Raw genomic sequence first — 15,486 nt, forward strand, 5'->3', positions numbered from 1 at the left:
CTGCAGTAACTTGCCAATATCAGCGGGTGAATGTGTGAGTGAATGGGTGAATGGCTGAATGTAGTGTGAAGCGCTCTGGGGTCCTCTTGACTTGATAAAATACAGGTCATTTACTGTTTCCAGAAGTGTGAAGAAAAGAGTAAAAATAACCCAAATTAGAGACTAATTTGACTCTTCAGAAATAAGTAAAACAAAAGTTATGGTATAAAGGAGCATCACCTGTCATTCTTGTTGAGATTACTTTGTTTTAAAACTATGGTTAACAAACTATTAATTGGATGTTAAGCAATCATTTGCAGGCTAACTACCAGATAAGAAAGCCAGACTGTCCAGCTAGATGTCAGTTTATTACATTTGCGTTATGCCCTAGAGACATAAAAACATAAAAAAGTACAACATACAGTTACATTTTGTCAAATTAAAAAGATGTAATTTTTTTTTTTTTGCTAAAGTTTATACATCAAAATTATTTATATACCATGATAACACAAGTTAAAGTCATAGATAGAAAGTTATAACAAGCAGCAGTAGAAATAATTGTTCTGTTTTAAATAAAACACAATAGACCCTGATATATGTTGTTTACTTTAGTTATTATTGTTACTTAAATAGCATTAAATTGTGTTATTTTTACTCAAGTTCGCATATAGACTGTTACTAACTCGTGCTTACAATACCATAAAACACTCTATAGCAGGTAATGGCTTGCATGGCTGCTTCAGACTTGTGGGACCTCCGGTCCTGCTGTTTGCTTTAGGCGTTGGAAATAACCAGCAGACTGGGGAAAGCTCTCAGCACCGTTGCTGGCTTACTACAAAATGGCAGTCTATTACAGACAAAAAACAAAAATAACACTACAGGATAATACTGGAAAAACAGATGATATATAGATATATGTCTATACATACAGTACACATGTAAAGAGAGGGATATATATCATGTTTCTGATGAGAAAAAGAAAAACACTTATAAATGATGGACTTTATCTTTTCAGCTCTGTTTAATGAGTGAACAGAGCTAAAATATGCCAATGATTAAGAAAAAATTAACTGAAGGAATTTGATAAAAATCAAAGCTGAACGCGTCTAAGGGAAGGAAAAAAGCACCTTTACGAGGTGTTAGACATGTTATCCTACAATAGGAGAGATTTTTAACTTTCTAGTTGGTTTGTCCTACAAGCTAATCTTGATCCTTTGATTATGTGTGGAACAAATCATTTTTAAAAAATTATCTGGACAGACGAGTAAAGTAGTTCACAAAGATTACATTGCAGCAACTGATCTTCAAATAATTCCTCTGCCTTTTGAGGTGAAATCTACAGTTTTCAGAAGACATAAAGGCTAAAAACAAGTAAAGAAAAAGTAGAATAATAATCTGACAACAACTTGGTAGAGCCAGAAAAGTTATGCAGCCATTACATGGGTGGAAATAAGCTTTCAAAGCTATGCACAGTATATGTTGCAAGAAATTAGAAATTAAGCCAAATTGCATTTGGCTTCTCAATAGTTCAGTATTAAGCTAATCCGTCTGGGTTTCCAGTTGTTTAATTTAAAAACCGGAAATATGAATTTAAATATTTGAGTATGGACCCCGAAGTTCTCCTCACGGTTCTTCCTTTACACAGAAAGGAAATGATTTAGAGACATGGTTTAGAGTGCAGCTCAGGAAGGTAATTAAATATAAAAATATGAAGACTGAAACTTCTAATAAGACCACTAGATACGAGTGAGAAGTCCAACATAAGGTAACATTTTTTTCTATTATTTTAGGTAACAAATATGTATCCTGTGTAAAACTGCTCTATCGATGGAACATAATAATAAATAATAACACATGTGAATCATAAAAAGCTCAAAATGTTACAACACGGTAATTATGCAAACATAAACATGAAGATTCACCCAACCGGTTTGCTAAACAAGCAGAATTACAGCTGACACTTTTCTCTGCTGTTTGGGTTTACATCAAGATGTGGCAACCTAAAAAAAGTTAATGCCAGGTGAGGCCATGGTGGTACATTAAACAAACCCAGCAAGAAGCGAGTGAAGGCTAATAAATAACTTTACTTTCTCTTTTTCTTCTCTCGTTAGCTTATTCCCTTACACTGTAATTCATTATCTCCTACTGGTTCTCTACTAGACACTAATAGGAGCACCGAGCGGTAATAAGACCCTCAGAAGGGTGCTGCTCAGTGTTCATCTTAAAACTCTCCAGGGAGACGCTTCCCTACGTAGATTAATTCATCTTTATACGGCTGCCACAACTGGAGGAGAGCAAGGGAACCTGCACTTTAACCCAGGGGAGACTGGGCTGACACAAATACCTTACAATACATTACCATGAAATAAGATTCTGCTAATAATAATTTTTTTTTTAAAAACTAAAAAAAATTGCCTCTAGTCCAAAACTACAATTTTGAGCTTGAATGAACTTTGCGGTTGCACACATGTACCTGCTAAATGTCTTCTTAGCAGTTCTAAGTCAAACTTTACGGTCAAATGAGACAAAAACTGACACAAAAAGCATTTTTAAAAGAAACAATGAGTTCTTAAAATTTACTAAGTCGCCAAAGGCTTGAAACTGGACAGAAGTTGATGTTACATCAGGGGGGTGGCATCAAACATACATGAAAGCTGCTGTTCGAATAAATACAGCAAGTTAAGAAAAAGCCTCTGGGATGATCTTTCCAAACCTACCACAGGAATCCTATTAAGTATATTGAACTATGCTTAGAAGCCAGGAAACCAACCAAAACAAATTAACATTGCCATTTCTAATACAAATTTGTGGTTTTCATCAAAGTTTTGTTGATGGCTACAACATGTGTGTGGTGAAGATCATATTAGTGCCACTGTATGCATTTAGCTAAACCATTTTTTTTTCTATGAAATTCCTAATAAATTCAAAGTTCTGTAGCCAAGTTTTCTTTTTAAAAATCACTTTAGTTGCCCTGCGACAGACTGGCGACCTGTCCAGGGTGAACCCCGCCTCTAACCCGGAACGTTAGCTGGAGATGGGCACCAGCAACCCTCCCGACCCCACTAAGGGACAAGGGTGTCAAGAAAATGGATGGATGGATGGAAATCACTTTAGTCACATAAAATAATAAACCTCAAAACAGCTAACAAAAGCCCCTGTACTGTATGTTTTTTGTTTGATACATCTGTGTATATTTGAAAAGGCCTGTAGCATTAAATATAAACTCTTTACCAAGCCCTTCAATCTAATAAGTCATAATATTTCAATTTCAGTCAGACCAAGTGTGTCCCACCTGACTTTTCATCTCCAATTATACTGTCAAATGTGGAATTACGGAGATGAATCCGACTCCTCTGTGTCTTCTGCTTATGAGTGATGAGATGTTCTGTACAAGGAGCACCAATTTGTGAAAGTTATTCAAAAATAAAGGATGAAGGAAGTCATTAAAAGGAGCTGTTAACAATATCGTATAAACTGGGCTTGGTCGGAGGCCAGCAGGCTTTCAGTCACTGCTTGAAATTGGACACCAACTGACATCCATTAAAAGGCAGCCACATAGGATAAATACCTCCTTATATTCATGCTTATTGGACACTAAATGTCTGCCTGCCCCAGCAACGCGTTAGGCACATTAATTAAATGAATAAACTGGACTGAGTTTTGTTGTTTTGTTTTGTTTTTTTATGAGAATAACATAACCAGCTCCTAAAACATGAAATGGGAAGATTAAAATCAATATTCTGTGAAAGCATTTTAAGTCTTTAAAGAAATCACACACAAAAAACACACATTATTTGGTGCCCAATTAAATTCAAGTAGCGTCTGTTGAAGCTAGAGAAAAGGCACTTTTTTTTTTGACAGGAAAGGCTTGAGGACCAGCTGCAATATATCTTCACTCCACCCACACGAAGTTTCAGTCTGTCGTCAAAATATATGTTCCAAGTAGGCTGCACTCGGCTTTCATAACCCATGACCCACAGGCTTACTGACTGGCATATCAACTTACTATATACAAGCCTGAAGCAGTTAATTAAATATACATTAGATGTGTGAAAAAGGTTAGCCTCTTCTTGCCCAAATACCATATCTGTCGGTGGGGCGGAGGTGAAAGCCCTAAAATGCTAAATGTGGACACTAATTAGAGATCTGCAAATAAAACCCTAAAGGCTCCGTCTGAATAAATCAAAAGTCACAGAAACTAGAAGGATGCATGTCTTGAGCACAAAGAGAGTTGCAGCATGTTTGTCATCTTTGCTTTTTAATGTGCCCATGTGGCCTAGCAACACAACTATGGTTTTAAGATTTAATTATGATTTATTTACAAATAGCACCGGAAAACAACTAGTGATATACAGAATATAACTTAATGTATAATATTAAAACCACATTTTCCACTTAGGCTTATTTCAACACCAACTATTGCAATGTCCTACATGTTAAAGGAAAATGTGAAAACTGAAGGTAAATAAAGCTTCTAGGATGAATTACTATAAATGTAAAAAGCAAAGTGTTATTTAAATCATGCAACAAATTTTTTAACATAGCTGCATGAACATGACAGATGTATAGATTCTAAACAAAGTTCTTTAACTGAACTAGAAAGTTACATTTGGCAGGGCTTACAATTTATATTTGCATATATTTGGATTCTAAATTATGTAAAAAGTGCATATATTTATTACTACAATCACTTGTGTGCATGAGTGTTCTAGATCTACAGTGATTTAAGCAAAAGAAAGTCAAATTAATTAGTTTTAGGGAGTAAAACAAACTGAATGATCCACATAGACCATGATTTATAATCCCTCATATCCCCAAACAAGTCTCACTCTTTTACATTATCTAATTAATCTTTTGCATATTCTACAGTATTTATTTAATATCAAATTCAATATTATCTGAAACATAAGAACAGTGTGATGTTAACAAATAGTACCAGAGCAAAGCTGCTCAGTAGTTATCATTTTTTTGAAATTCAAGCACTGGTGACAAGAAACTGCAGGTATGAAAACGCTCTTTTGATTCAACATGAATGCATTGTCAGATAGTATTTGAATCCATAGTCGCTGTAATCAAGTGCAAGGCAAGCTGTAAAGACGAGAAAAAAATGGCATCGAGTCTCGGTGGTAGTTGTGTTGTCATGATTAATTCTATGGGAGTAAGGACTTGAGATTCTTTTTTTTTCCTGTGAGCATGGTGTTCCTGATGGCCTTGCCAAGAAAATCTGCTGCTGAGCTTTAAGCTTTGAATCTGTAATGTTCAGACCTCATTTCACTTGGGAAATGGTTTGTTTGGGGAAAACAATAACTGAACCTACATAGATCAGAGAGGCTGTTCTCTCTCTGCTACACATTCATGGTGGGTAATAAATGGCTGATGTTTTGAAGGAATAAGCTTGTGCAGTGTAACATGAGATTGATTTTCAGAGATGATTTCATTTTTTTTTTTTAAAAGGGCAGTAAACGGTCTGACTTTATCCCTCAGTTTCTGCATTTATAAGAAAATAGGAAAAGTATTATGTGCATGTTTGTTTACACTGACTGTTTAATCCAATCTTTTTTTGAATCTTTGAACAACACAGTAGGAAGAACCCTCAAAGTTGGCCCTTTCGATAAAGACACTGATGGGCATGGCCAAGAGCGAAGATGAGCAAAGGGGATAAGCACAGCTGTGACCAGGACGAAAGAAGCAATGCTGTTAACTTGTTAACTTTGTCATTATATTCACCCACTTTCCAGACAACTCCAGCAACTCTGTTATCCAAGAACCAACAAGTGACAAGTCTAGCAACTTTTTTCTGTGCTGATGGAGATATTTATGATTATAACGTTCTGCAGCACCACTGCAACCCTACTGTTTCCCGAGCAAGCAGCGAATGCCTTCCCGTCCTGGAGTATGCCGTCACCAGTAGTCAGAACAGACGAGACCCATTCCAATCTGTGTCCACACTGCAAATAAATCACTTGTAAAGCTGAGCAACACCATCCATCAGAGCTCGCTGCAGTGATGATCTCTCTCATGCTCACTTAGATGAGCTTAGGCAAAATAATGTGGAAACAAGTTTACATGAAAATGTCAAAATTTGCACGGAAGCATAAAGATAGAGCCCTAAATAATCTATTTAGATAGTTTATTAGGAATAAAAAAGTTAATTTGGGGGATAGTTGCATTTTAAAAATAGCTTTGCCAGTACTGGTCTCCTTGACTTGGCTCCTAATATAAATAACTAATGAATAAGGCACTACAGCTAAAAACATACTGTTAGTATAATTTTTTTTACCTGTAGTTTTTAAAGAGAAATCAAAATAAAATAAAATCAGTTAAAAGACATGAAAGCTTAATTAAAACCAGGAAAAATGTCTAGTCGCTTACGCCTTTGTAATCTAATATTACACAGTACAACAATCTGTGTAGGGTTAAATGTGCTCCAAAATGCTGAGCTCTGTTGACTCAGTTGAATTGCTTGCCTAAGGCTCTGGTGCCTGCCTGGACACATACACATAATTAGAAAAGGTCACCGTTCCTCCTGTTTTGTCAACAGAATCACTTCAAAATGACAAAATTTAGCTCCAGCTGAGCAGACTCCCCCTTAGATATTCTTGCCAATCAAGCACCAGCAGGGGTATCTAGCCTCAGGTGATTTATAATTATGGCTTTTACATGTTATGCTAAATAGACAAGAGCATAACAATCAGCCAAACATTTGGGTGGAATATAGGGTATATAGTAGTAATTAGTGAACGATGTATATAAAGTCAAAGAAAACTGACAGACTCCACAATGAATTTCTCTTAAACTAAATTTTTTAGAGCTGTATGAAGACATCTAGGGAGTTCTGTGTCTTTTTTTAATTATAAAGGGACTCAAAGAAAATCAATTCTTTTCATGACATGTTTGCTTTTTCCTCAAACATACCTTTGACGATTATGTTCAACTTCGACCGTATCAGAGCACAGCAGCTTTTTAATGACTCTTCAATGCTGACGCTGTATGAGTGTCAGAACTGTGCCTCTCCTGTGTCGGCTAAATCATCCCACAACTCCTCCACAGTGACAGGTGCGGTTGGAAAACTCTGTGGGCTACCATGAGGAAGGTTTATGATAAGGAAGACTGGCATCTTTTTGTTGGGGCATCTGTCCAAGCTATTAGAAAATAACAAAATCCAGGGTGGACACTTGTTGTTGTTTCAAACTCTGCCCTTCAGTTTCAGCCACCTCATATAAGAACCAAACTATAGACAATACAAGAAAAAGTTTTTACTATTTTTCCCCACAGCAAACATTTCTTCACTTTGCGTTCTGCAAAGCAGTCGTGTTATTGCACGCTTGACATAAAGCAGAGATTGGAGATGACTACAAAATAAACCAGATGCCTTGATTTGTATTCAGTCTAATCTCTAGGAGACTGAGACAGCTTGGCAACCATTAAGTCATGCCAGCAGGACTGAACCTGAGCCGTTGTCCTTTCAGCCATACCCTTGGCCTATGCTGCTGGGGGACATCCCATCGGGGTCAAAGACCCTCTCTTTGTTCTGATGTCTCTCCTCCCCTTGAATGTATTTTCCATTGTTGGAGTCATTAACTTTGTGTTTGTCTTTGTAGGGAGCTCAGGCCAACTGTTTTTGTGCTTATTTGTATTTCTACCTTTTCCCAGTTGACCAGAGAATGGCTAGTTCTGCTGGAAGTTTCTCTACTTTAAAAGAAGTTTTTTAAATAATTTTTTCCTCTTTACTGTTGTCATCCACTCCAGACAACTTTTTAAAAATAACTTCACATACTCATGACTGGCATTATTTATGTAATATTGATAAAATTCAATTTGGGGCTACTAAGTATTTATTTGAACCAAATTATTTAATCTTCAAGTTATTTTTTGAACATGAAAAAAATATACAGCATATAATACCAATAAAAAAATAATTTGCACAAGTCTAAATTTGCACAAGGTTATTTTCCTTTATTTTGCACAGTTAGCAGGCAAGTTAGTGAAGCAAGTTGTACATTGCTATAGACTGAAAGGATGCCAGTCAAGAATGAGACTCTATGTTCAAAATGGACTGAGATTCCCAGCTGTCCACATAGCCAAACAAGCTGCCTTAGGGAAAAAGGACTGAGGCGCAAAGATCACTGAAAAGCTACACTGTATGTTTGGAAAAGTCAAGTTAAAGCCTAACCCTAAGCCTAAAAAAAGTATAAACTGTAAAACACGGTGCTTGAACTATCATGCAGTGGGGCTCTTTAACAGTGGATGAGTCATCGTCAAAATCTTCAGCATCCACTCAAATGAATAGCTGGACGGACACAACTGGGACAATGACCCCAAACACAGCAAAGCTGATTCTGAAAAGGATAAAGCAGCTTGGCATTAAGTTCGTGGAATGGACTTTCTAAAAATAGAACCTGAACCCAGTTGAAGATTTGTGAACTACTTTTTAAAAGTTAATTTAGTGATAAGAAACCAAATAGTTCCAATGAAATCTACTAATTCAAAAGAAAGGTCAAATATCCATGGTCATATAAGAAGTTTGCTGAATAAAAGATTAAAAGCATATAGTTGACGTAGGTCTTGCTATGGCACATTTAACCAGGTATTAGTGTATCAGCATAAATAAATTATAACTTGTATAATGTTGACTTTGTCTGAATTTGAAGAATGATTGCTGGACAAAGAATGGCTCAAATAAATCATCAAAAGCCCCAAATATTATGGAATGAACACAGTCAACTTAACTAGATTTTGGAAAAATGTTACTTGAGATCATTTAATAAATTCCTTTTTCTGCAAAACCCCAACTTTTAAATATAAAACATAGGTCAACCATCATGACTTGAAAAGAAGTATATCTATCTTAATCATGAGCAAATGTGCAAATTATGTCTCTATTTAAAATAATTCTTAGGAATTAGTTTATAGTTGTTTCTTACATTAGAAAATCACATGAGCATTTGAAGATAATCACTAAAACTAAGAAAAATGTTACAAAGTGGCCCTTGATATGCTTTATCACGCAAAAGTCGATTAACTTATGTGTGGAAGGATTTTTATGATGACTGCATAAAGAAACAATGTAGTTCATGTTTAAGCATTTTCCTAAATTCATGTGTACATTTGAAAAAAACTACAAATTTAATGTATTTCGCAGGAAGAAACTACAAACTTTAGTGCAGAACTATACTTAGCATCCACAAACAACAGCTGCAATAAACTAGAAATTGAATAACCTTCAGACAGTTTTTTAGCTCCTGTCTCTTTCCATGCTCTTCACACTTTCCAACCAGACCACTGTGTGATGAAGTGGAAATGGCTTTCACATCGCTCCCTTGTGGCCTTACTAAGGAACTATTAATCTATGGCTCTCCATATTGCATTCAGATCTACCTTCCCCAGCCACCACCTGGCCTGAAGTAAAGGCCAAGAGAGGACCCAGAGGACAGGGCAGGCTCTTATTATGAGCTGCTCCAAGACACCCCTGGGCTTCTAGGCTCTTCTCCTGACAGTGACTGATAGCCAATTAACCGTTTGAAGAAAAGTATTGATCATTCTGTGAAGAGGAAGAACCTGAAAACATTTCCTTATACAAGCCTACCCTCGAAATGCAATGTGAGCAGCAAGACAGGACATTTTATATATGTACTCACGGCACCAGAGAAATTACCACACCACAGTCAAAATCCTCAGAAGTCTATTTGACACAATGTCACTCGCCACTTCACACAGACTCTTTATGACCCCTTGCATTTATCGATCCTCAGGCAGTTTTAGAAATATAAAATTCCCACAGACATTGATTTAAAATAAGCACAAGAAATTGCTTTGCTACATTAGTGATATCTAATGACTGATACCGGAGTCCTTGCTGCTGAGTCTACATGAAAAGTTTTTGCCTGAATCTTTTCTGCTCAGTACACCATTTAGTCGTGCATCTTTGCTCCCCACAAAGCTGGTTCTGATGGTACACCAATGAAAGTCACAGCTGTTATGAACTGATGCGTTTAAGTAGCACTTATGTTAGTAGCACTCATGATTTCACCTATCAGCCCTTTTCTGTCCGATAACAACTTGCATGTATTTTTAGGTCTGGATTGCAAACTTGGGTTTTGTAAGGACTGTGACATATGAAAGAGAATAAAATATTCTTCAACTTCTTTGATAGAGTTAGTGGTTTTGAAACAACCAGTAAATTATAGAATTACAAGATTATTCCCATTTATGGAAAATATTTGTTCCTACCCTTTGTCTGATTTTTATTTCATTTAAAAAAAATTGTATCACCATACATACTGTCAATAGATTGCAGACTAGAAATGGTGGGAGATTTTAGTTGTGTTGAATTTAATAAATAGGGCAATAAAATTTAAAATTTTCTGCAGATTGAAGGAAATAAGAAAAAAAAAGTCAAATTTTGATTTATTGGTGAATCTCTAGCTCACTTGTTAATAGGCAAGTAAGATCGACTACAAGTATCAATGTATATCAATGATTTAAAATTTTATAATTTTATAGTTGCAATCGTTTTGCATCACACAGTTTCTACCGTTTAACGTTTTTCAATTAGATGAAAAAGAATGTGCCGGAATTATACTTTTTTTTTCCTGTACTGAGCATAGAGTGGTAAATAACCCTCCCCCATCTGTTGCTGCACACTTCTGACCAGCAGGTTTCTGCACTTTGCCCTCACTTAGAATAATGACAACAATGACCGAAGCAGTAGGTAAAATTGTTGTTTTATTTTCAAACAAAAGCAATTAGATTCTGTTTGCATTCATAGTCCTGCTTTAAATTTTTGTATGAATAGCCTGACACCATAAAGCAGAATTTTTACTCAGAGTTATCATGCCGTTAGGATCTCGTACTTTTTCATGTCTGCTGGTCAATAACACTCAGCTAAGTCAAGGCCAGGAGATTGAGGCGAGGTAAACAGCAGAGCTGTGCCTTCTGGCAGCATGAGTACTTTTCACCATGACTGACCTTCGGGACTCAATGTCAACCTTCACATATTCCGTGTTTTTTGCTGAGGTGATTTTTTTTTTTCCTCGGGATGAGAACGCTGTGGCATCCAAGGTTAAATGTCACCCCCTGCATTTTTGTTTTCTCTGTGACAGCAAAAGTTAGAAGGAGATTCAGGGAAGAGAACATTCAATTAAACCCCTTCAGCGACATAAAATTGAGACTCAGCTCAACAAGTTCACACCAAGTTCTCACTGGAGTCATTTAGCCGGTCGCTCATAACCGCACGGTTGGCAGCAACAGAAGCACAACAGCAGAAGTTGAGGCAATTGCTGAGTGTGACCTTCCATTGATAAGAAACCTACCAGGAGAGTTTTATGCAACTAAGACAAACAAGCAGGAATTGTGACTGCTGTGTGCTGCACTTGAAGAGCCAACGAGGCTTCCTCCAAGCCATCTAAGCACTCTCACACAGACCTGGATCATAGAAATGGGGTAATTGAAACAAAAGGGCAGAGTTTGACAGAGATGTAGTGCCTTCGCAGAGCCTCTGCAAAGACTGCAGAAAATAACACCCAACTCCTCCCCTCTGCAAGGTCCATCCTCTCTGTGTCCTCCGTAAAGGCTGCGTCCTTTCTTCGCTTTTCAAGACGGCCATTTGCAAATGATAAGTGCAGGGACACAGCCTCGTGAAAGATAAGGCGGCCGGACATTTGTCATGTAATCGAGCGTGCTCCACTGCTGTTTAAGGCTGACCTGTGTTGACATGCACTGTTTACCTTTTATTTGTTTATTCTGAACTGTTATCTCTGCCTTCATTAATCACCACGGGCTCAGACTGAGGAAATTACTTTGCAGACTTCGGACAGGAAAATATTAACTTGAATTAGGTCTCTTCGTTTCCTGCTGGCAAATAAAAAATGCAATATTTGATTAAGTGAGTCCAGCAAATAAGCAGCTACGCTCTGTCACTGTAATACTGTCCATTTTCAACTTGAAATTCACAGCTAGTGGATTGTAAACCCGAGGCGAGAAATCATTTAAATTTTTCTTTGTGTAATTGCTTTCTTGCGCTTTATGTCCTGCATTTTTACTTCATGCAAATTTACTGTTTGGAAACTAAACAGTCTGAAGTCAAACTTGCTTACCACGCTGTTCAAATCGTCCTTTTGCCTGTGTTATTTGAATTTATTTCCAGCGACTAGGGAGACCATAAAAAAAATAATACTCTTTTCGGGTGTAAATTATCATTTCCTTTTAGAAGACCATATCCCTGTAAATGCACAATGATCATTTGCCATGCATTAGCTACTGGACAAAAACGAAGTGATTTTAAATTCCTTTGACCAGAAGGCAATTTCCCCCCAATAAATTATGTTAATTTCAGCTTTTGCTCTCCTTATCACATTCTTTAGTGAGTCAATGAGGAGAGACAAAGCTGGCTGAGGGAAAGACAACTCCAAGATGACTCAGAGTCATTCACAGGAAAATGACGAGACATGTCTGGCTAAAACGTCTCTCTTTGATAAAACAGCAATAACAAAAGGGAACTCACAGATTACTGTATTATGCAAGAGATTTGTGCTTGTTGTCATTTAATGACTAGCCCCTTGCATCATCGCAAGGTTTACACCCCGTGGAAATTGCTCACACAAGTAAGAAGGTGCCTGATAGCAAATCCCAGGTTCCCTCGCCGAACGAGACAACAATTGCTTGGCAACACTCTCACTGAGGGGAAGAGGGGGAAAAAAGCAAACAAAAAAAGAAAGTAGAGGGTGGATTTTTCTTTCTTCTACATTGATATCTCAGCTTTGATGATCTTTTCAGAAGGAGGTGAGACACAATAAAAAAAAGCAACAAACCAAAGACTGAACAAACGGTAAACAACAGAAGCAACAGGAGGTTGAGATAAACTGCAGACCTACACCTTGCACATGACCACACACACATGCATGTATGCAAATCTTTGTGGAAACACCCTCCCACACACACAAATACACTTTGCATACTAAAAACATCAAGAGGTGCAGACAAGCAGACAGGCAAAGCAGAACAGTTTTTGTTGTTGCTGTTGTTCGTGAGACTCTGAGCTGAAAGCCAACTCCTTAAACCGATCTGTCAGATCTCTCACAGCTCCGAGCAAGAGAAAGTCCCCAAACTTAAGATTGACAGCTGTACTTTTATTACTGACTAAGTTATGTTTCCTTGGAACAAAAAAAAAAAAGGAAAGCCAGCTTTGATAACGGCGGGTGCCGAGTCAGCAGCTTGGCTCAATACAGAAGATGGCTTGACTGATCTCAGCTGAGGCCATCCCGATCCTGATGCGGAAAGAATTGGCTTCCAAATTACTATCCAATCCATTTCTGGAACTCACTTTTTCTAATAAAAGTAGCCTCTGAGCTGTGAGAGGAGCTTTGAAGATGCTTGTACCGGCCAAAAAAAAAGACACTAATCAAATTTCAAAACTAAAGCCTATACTCTTTATTTTCCATTACTACACTCTGTGTTTTCGGGTTTGGGGTCATGGAAGCCTGTTGAGCCTTTTCTTAAAACCAGGAAGCAGCAAACTCCAGTTATTCACCTCATCTCAGGGAAAAGAAACAACCTATGGGAAATCAGACTCTTAAAAAATGACCTATTTTTGCAAGTTTATAGAGAGTGGGCGTAAACTGAGGCACGGATCATGCAACCTTCACACTAAACTGATCCACAATGTTACGCCCCCTCGCCTAGGAACCAATGCTAAACTTCTGAGCACCTACACCACCCATAAAACCCTAAAACTAACCCAAACGCACTTGCAAGAGACTCAACTTGTTATCATTAAAAACTGACTTATAAACAGTACTAACAATCTGCTTCCTCTTTTTGCTTGTTATACAAAGTCCCTTGAGCATGTCTGTTTGTTTAATCTTAATATATTCTTAACTATGCGGTAATTAATTCAAGAGAAAGGGCCCTCTGAAATCATCATATCAGTGTCCTGAGGCACTGAGGCGCAGCTACACCAACTTAAACATGTTTGCCTCCTGACCAAAGCAAGGTTAACCAGACGGAAACATTGCAAGGCAAATGTTGTGTGGGCTGCTCAGGTTGTGGGTACAAAGCAGCTGCTTCCAGATGTTTACAGCTGTGAGGATGACATAGAGCAGAGAGACATTGCTATGCAAATAATCAAAGCTGCGGTGCAAATAATCAAAGCATTACAGGTGCACAAGGTACGGTTTGATTACCCTACATGAGCCTCCCATCTTTATCTTTATCTGTCCTCTATTACATTCGCCATGAACATAATAAGAAACTAGGAAGGGATATTGTGTTAGAATTTCAGATCTCCTTTGTTTTTCTTTTGATGCTCATGTTTCTGTTAGGATAAATGGCTGCTTCACTAACTTTTAACCAGATACTAACTTTACTGCCATATTTTCAATCTGTAAGAGTTCTAAAGTCCTTTTAGGGCCGCATTTTATGTTCATGTAAAAGCCAAGAAGAACAACTGTCAGTATTAAAATAAAATAAAAATAAATTGTTAACTGTTTTCAAAAAGACGCAGGCTCAAATGGTGGCGGTGGAGGCCATATGGCATTTGTTTAGATATGTGACAGTGATAGTGATACGGCGCATGATTGTGTGGAGTTCTACAAAAGCAAAGAAGCAATGTCAGCGTTGTGGTGGTCTTTTCACAATGTTGAATGGGTAGCAAACTATATATAAGCATAATACAACAACAGCAATAAAAAATTTAGATCTACAGCTGACCAAATTGTCATATCGGTGCAGCCCTACTTGGGTTAAAAAACAAAAAATAGCGTACAAAAGCTCATTTGGTGGGGCAGATTTATCCAGTGTACAGCACTTCAATATAAATTCTGCAGAGTAGAGAAGGACAGGTAAGTTTAGCTGGTTTGGTTTCATCAACCCTGGAAACTTCAACTTTTATTTAGTGGTCTTTCCAGTTCCTCACAGGAAAACACACAAGAAAGACAACCATGCAATCAAACAGTCACTCCTAAGAGCAAGTTTAAATTACTCTGAAATAAATTTAAAAAAAAATAAAAAATAGGATAGTTTTGGAAGGATTTCAAATGTGAAATTTTCAGATTAAAAGAAATTAGTTGCTCATGGAGGACCCCTGCTAGTCTTGGGACCTGCTTCTTAGTTTGCATTACATAATTCATACCCTAGTCATGAGGCTAATAAGAAAGCATGCATCATGTCCAGTTTAACCGGCGTTACAACTATCATAAAAAATATCATCTTGGTCCTCATGGATTTTATTTTGCTACTGGGAGAAACTTCTCCCTCTTATTGTGCTCCAGGCTCAGCTCACTGAGATTGTTTTTGTACATCAGGGCTCATTTGCATGCAATCTGGAGCGTCTGGCCAGGGCTACATCATAAAATATAACTCATCAGCGCGAGTAGGTCGTCTACCAACTCAGTAAAGCTGTCACCATACTGCGAATACAGCAGGAATGAGTGCTGGCGGCGGGACGAGCGTGGAGTTAAATGATCCTAGTCGGTTGCAGCCAGCAGAGGATTCAGGTTGAAGCGGATGAGT

General features: G+C 37.6%; 1 protein-coding gene across 4 annotated transcripts in view; it reads right to left on the minus strand.

The window, feature by feature from the left end:
* unc5a (unc-5 netrin receptor A) overlaps nt 1-15,486 on the minus strand; it is a 178,266-nt gene that overhangs the window by 161,689 nt on the left and 1,091 nt on the right. The window lies entirely within an intron of this gene.

This window comes from Poecilia reticulata, chromosome 10 (assembly GCF_904066995.2).
Source record: "Poecilia reticulata chromosome 10, P_reticulata-male-v2, whole genome shotgun sequence".
Taxonomy (NCBI): Eukaryota; Metazoa; Chordata; class Actinopteri; order Cyprinodontiformes; family Poeciliidae; genus Poecilia; species Poecilia reticulata.